This window comes from Arvicola amphibius, chromosome 6 (genome assembly GCF_903992535.2).
Source record: "Arvicola amphibius chromosome 6, mArvAmp1.2, whole genome shotgun sequence".
Classification (NCBI taxonomy): Eukaryota; Metazoa; Chordata; class Mammalia; order Rodentia; family Cricetidae; genus Arvicola; species Arvicola amphibius.
The window spans coordinates 9,270,606-9,276,854 of record NC_052052.2 but is presented as its reverse complement, the minus strand read 5'-3'; positions in this window follow the sequence as shown (position 1 = coordinate 9,276,854).

Here is a 6,249-nt window from a genome sequence, read left to right as displayed (position 1 = left end):
CTCATGTTCTCCCTCCTGCTCCTCATCAGGACCTTAGGAGCTCAGTCCACTGATCCAATGTGGGTCTCTGTCTCAATATCTCCATCCATCACCAGATGAAGGTTCTATGGTAATTTGCAAGATAATCATCAGTGTGGCTATAGGACAAGGCCAGTGGTTTCAAACTTGTGCAACCACTTTGGAAATCAATGTGGTGGTTTCTCAGGAAACAGGGAGTCAACCTACCTCAGGACCCAGCAATTCCACTCTTGGTAATATACCCAAGAGATGCCCAATCATACTACAAAAGCATTTGTTCAACAATGTTCATAGCAGCACTATTTGTAATAGCCAGAGCCTGGAAACAACCTAGGTGCCCCTCACTAGAAGAATGGATAAAGAAAGTGTGGCACATATACACTTTAGAGTTCTACTCAGCGGTAAAAAACAATGACATCTTGAATTTTGCATGCAAATGGATGGAAATAGAAAACACTTTACTGAGTGAGGTAACCCAGACCCAAAAAGAGGAATATGGTATGTACTCACTCATAAGTGGATTCTAGCCATAAATAAAGGACATAGAGCCTATAATTCGTGATCCTAGAGAAGCTAAATAAGAAGGCGAACTCAAAGAGAAACATATTGTTATCATCCTGCATACTGGAAATGGACAAAATTGCCGGGCAGGGATTGGGAACATGGGGGTGGGGGTGAGGTGGGGATAAGGGAAGATGCAGGGAGAGAAGGGAGAAGGAGAGGATGGGGAGAGCTTGAGGGAATTAATTGGTTGGGATGGAGGAGGGGTGGTTGGGGGAGCAAGGAAGTATATATCTTAATTACGGGAGTCATTTTAGGGTTGACAAGAGTCTGGACTCTAAACGGGTTCCCAGGTGTCCAAGGAGATGTCCCCAGCTTGTTTATTGGGCAGCAGAGGAAAGGGTGCCTGAACTGGATTTCTTTAAAGGATATATTAGCTTCATCTTTAAGAACCTCCATATTTTTTTTTTTTTTTGCCACTGAGTAGTACCATTTTGTATAGATGGACCACATTTTCCTCATCCATTCTTTTATTGAGAGGCATCTAGATTGTTTCTAGATTCTGGCTATTGTGCATAATACTACTATGAACATAGTTAAGCAAATGTCTTTGTGGTATGATTTTGCGTCCTTTGGGAATATGGCCAAAACTGGTATAACTGTGTCTTGATGTAGATTGTTTATCAATTTTCTAAGAAACTGTCATACTGATTTACAAAGTGGCTGCACAAATTTGCACTCCAACCAGCAGAGGAGCAGGGAAATCATTAAATTTTCAGGCAAATATATAAAACAAACAAACAAAAATCATCCCGAGTGACATAACCCAAACTCAGAAAGACAAAAATGGTATGCTCTCACTCATTGGTGGTTATTAGGAGTAAGGTATGGGATAACCAAACTACAATCCACAGCCCCAGAAAACGTAGATAACAAGGTAGGTCGAAAGAAAGACCAGACTCTTTGGATAAAAGGGGGCCCGAAGTGACACTCCTTAGACTCAAATTTTGGAATTAGGATATATTTATGTTGGTTTAACTCAGCAGTCCATACAATGAAATGTCTCCCTGTACTTAGTTCGTACACAGTCAAAAAATTCAAAGATAACACAATAATATATATAATCCAGACTCTTTGTGAATTTTCCATCTTTATGTGGCTTATTTTTCCTTACTCCTTTTAATCTATGACTGTCTGTACTCTGTCTCTTTAAAGACTTTTTCTTACTTCTTTTTCAACTCTCCATGCTTTTTCCCCTCTCCCAAGTTTATCCAACACTGTGACCCATTTAGAGTTCTTTTATGTCTGAATTTGTCCTTATTGCATTATCTGTAATTCTCTATTTTGTTGAAGAGCTTTTAAAATGGTAAGCAGCTTGGCTGCAACTACTCTGAATGCTGGCTCCACCCCTCTCCAATTTTAAAATGGTGGAAATATTGCCACTGTTAGCTCAGGGGCCGCCAAGCAGGAGCCGTGCTCAACACTCCAACCCCAAGAATGAGTGTGCAGTACATAAACCCTTTTTATCTGAGTAGTAGCTAAATCTGCCATGCAACGCACTCTGTGGCCTGGAAATATCTCTGTGTATGGTGGCAAGAATCTGCCATGCCCTCCTGTATGTTCATGTCTAGTAGACCCAATCACACCACCTGCCCAGGCAGGGATCACTGAGCCATGGGCATGGTTTCAGCTACTTTCCTCCCAACCTCAAGTGGGCACACAAGCACCCAGGCCCATAAATGCCATTGAAATGCTTCATATCCAGAGCTCACGGTGGCAGCACAGCCCAGGAAGCCACATTTTAAAACCCACACAGCTTTTTTTCTGCTGTGGCTGAATCAGAAAATCATCTCTTAAAGGAGCCATGCCTCTGCTTGCTTCTAACAAACGGAGCCCATCCAAGAAAAGGCTGCTAGCAAACCATGTTTCTCAGGTTTTTACATGGATTTTGTTGGCCACATGGGTACCAATATTTGCAGGGAGTAACTTCTTCGTCCCAGTCAGCCAGAACCAAAATGATCACACAGAAATTGTATTCATTAAATCACTGCTTGGCCCATTAGCTCTACTGTCTTATTGGCTAACTCTTACATCTTAATTCAACCATTTCTATTAATCTGTGTATCACCACAAGGTTGTGGCCTACCAGGAAAATTTCAGCACCTCCCTCCAACATTACTTATATAGTTTTGTATTAGGCTTAGAACTCTCTTATTTAAACCAAAAGGGGAGGTGCAGTAGGAAATTATTCAGCCATTAGCCTTTAAGTTACCAGCCTACTTGGGCGTGGCCTTTTATACTCTAAATGCTGATGTAAAGCATGCACTGCTCTCTCTCTTCCAGCTGCTGAATTAGGTTCCTGTTTCCCTATTTTGTGCAGAGGACTGAGATCTGTGAGTCTAACCCTAAATAAATAACCCTTTATTATACTCAATTCTGAGCTTGTGTGGTATTTCTTTTTAGCATTCATCTTCAACAAACAGACAATAGGAAGCAGTTTGGAGAAAGCAATGCTTAACTTCCTTAAAAGGCTATTTTTATAAATGTTTGTTTTCATTTAAAAGGGATTGAGCATAAATGCTAAAATGGTCACAGTCACTTTCCAAAAAATAAATAAATAAATAAATGAAAAATACAGGGATATATGATACAGACATGAATACTTTGCATTGGTATGGATCTTTGTCTATTGATACAGATTTAAGGTCAATTTTGGTACCCTGTGTATATGTATTTCTGTCTTGTTTAAGGTATTATGTGTTTGTGCAGATCATTTAAAAATGTAATATATAATTAAGAAAAACAGATTAATAGTAATTTATAATAGTCAAACTTGTAATCATGTTACTTAAGTTTTCTAGATATATAGAGGTATATTTCAATTAGATAGATAATCTTTCACACTTCAAAGACCTAAATGACATTTAAAATGTTTTAAGAACTTAGACTTTTCTTGACAGTGAGACATGTCTGTCTCTGGCAACACCAATTACTTCAGAGAGGTTGATGGGATTTGAAGAAACTTATTATGGAATTTGACTTTAGTGTGACAAGACTAGCTATTTGGGCAAAAATCTGTTCTTGCATGAACTGATGGATGGTATTCTGTTAATTGGACATGCAGGACACATGGGTAAGTGACTGCTGAATTTCCCAGAGGAAAGATGGTCCTTTAGCGTTCCCGATTCACATAAGAAATGAGCAGGCCTTCTGTAGGACACAGAAAAATACAACTTATGTACTTTGACAACACTAGGCAGAACAGATCTTCAAATTTCCTGCTTCACAAAAAGTCTGCCAGATATTATGGGCCTGTATGCCAAAGATGAATGCCCCAACATTGCAGAAGAACTTTGGTGACTGTCCAGACAGTGAGATGTCTCTGTCAATTCTAGAGTTTTAGAAGTTGCTGACGATGCAACTCCTGTTTACTGAGGTAATAGAATGCCTTTCTACGGTCTTTGAAGACTTGAAGACAGATAGTTATAGTTTTCCTTAGTTATGATAAAAGATAAATTAGATATAAAACTTTAGACTCACAAAAGAGAATAGATAATAGAGTTCCTTAATTTGCCAAATGTAAATGAACTAAATATTGTAACTACAATTCTTGTTTCATAACTACTTTGTATATATAATTTTACTATGTTAAAGTTAAAACCATCCTTTTTAATTAGGCAGAAAAGGGGTGATGATGTGGGATGTCCTTATGTATATCTGTTGCTTTTATTGGTTACTAACCATGTAGCTGCTAAATGAGAAAGACACCTACCAGTAGTCCACAGCCTTGTGGTGTTATATAGATTGATAGAAATGGGTTAATTTTTTTTTTGGTTTTTCGAGACAGGGTTTCCCTGTAGTTTCTAGAGCCTGTCCTGGAACTAGCTCTTGCAGACCAGGCTGGCCTCGAACTCAGAGATCCGCCTGCCTCTGCCTCCCGAGTGCTGGGATTAAAGGCGTGCGCCACCACCGCCCAGCCAGAAATGGGTTAATTTAATATATAAGAACTATGGATCTCTGTCAGCTCAAGGCAAGCCTGTTCTACAACAGCTAGTTCTAGGTCAGGCTCCAAAGCCACAAAGAACCCTGTCTCAAAAAAACAAAAAGAAAAAGATGTAAAAAATAGAAATACACTTGAGATATCAGTCGAACAGTACTGCAATTGATAGACTTTCTGTGCAATTACTCAGGTCTGGGCAGCCAAGAACAAAAGAGAAGTCTCCATTTGCATTTGTCAGAAATTTATTTTTTTTAAATTTTATTTAAATAGCATTTTTTCATTTATTTTACACACCAACAGTTTGTCCTTTTTCCTCTCCTCCTGTCTCTTTCTCATGCCCATCTACCCCACTTCCCATCTGCTTCTCCCCCATCTCCACTCAGAAGGGGACAAGGCTCTCATGGGCTTGCACAAAACATGGGATATCAAGTTCAGGCATGATCAAACTCCTGCCCTTATGTCCAGGGAGTGTGAAATAATCCAATGTGTGGAACAGGTTACCAAAAGCCAGCTAAGCACCATGAATAGGCTTGATCTCATTGTTAGAAACCTTACTAAGTGTCCAAGCTACAAGATTGCCACACACATGCAAAGAACCTTGGTTGGATGTATGCAGGCTCTGTAACTGAATTTTCACAACTCTTCAAAGGAAAACATGCAGCTTCATATTAATAAAGAAGAACAAAACCAGAATAGCTTAAATAATTGTGAACAATAAAATAACTTTTAGAAGATTCAACATTCCTGATTTCATGTTGTACTAAATTCTTATAGTATTAAAAACATGATATTGGTATAAAGAGACAAGTCATAGAACAGAATTGAATTGAAGTCCTAGGTATAAATTCACACAGCTTTGAACACCTAGTTTTGATAAAAAAAAAATGCAGAGTTGAAAATATGGTATCTTCAACAAATGGTGCTGGCCTAACTGGATTTCTGCATATAGAATAAAATAAATAGATTCATATTGATCATCCTGCACAAAACTCAAGCCCAGATTTATCAAAAGCCTCAGTAGAAAACAAGATACACTTAACCTAGTAGTAAAGAATGTGGGGAAGATCCTCAAAATCATTGAACTGGAAGAATAATTTCTGAAAAGAACTTCGGTAGTGTACAGAACAACAATTAATAAATAGAGACTCACAAAACTTAAAAGCTCCTCTAAGGCAGACTACATAATAAGAAAATGTTTTTACCAACTGCAAATGTGACAGAGGATTAATATCTAAAAATATATGAAGAAATCAAGAGACTATGCACCACAAATCAAATAATACAATTATAAAATGGGGCCCAGAACTAAACTGAGAATCTTCAAAAGGAAAAATTCAAGTTGCTGAGAAACACTTAATGAGATGTTCTTTTGTCTTGTCTCACTCTATATTTTTCCTTGTATGGTGGTTGTCTCTTGGAGTCCTGCACTTTTCTAAAGGGTAATAGAAGCATTACCTCTATTGTTTAGGAAAAAGGATAGCGATGGGTCAGGTGAGTCTTAAATCTCAGCACTCAATGACTGCCAAAGTCACACATTCACTCAGATATCAATAAAAGAATTTTGAGCTTATTTTAAATCTTATTGTATATTAGAGAAAGATAAAGTTTTCCACTTGGCAGTAATGTGCAATAACCAGGTATTGTAACTTAAGTGGCTCAGTTGAAGTTTACAAGAGACAATGTACGTAAAATAGTGTACATGTCACTTCTAGGCATCCTCATGAGAAGAA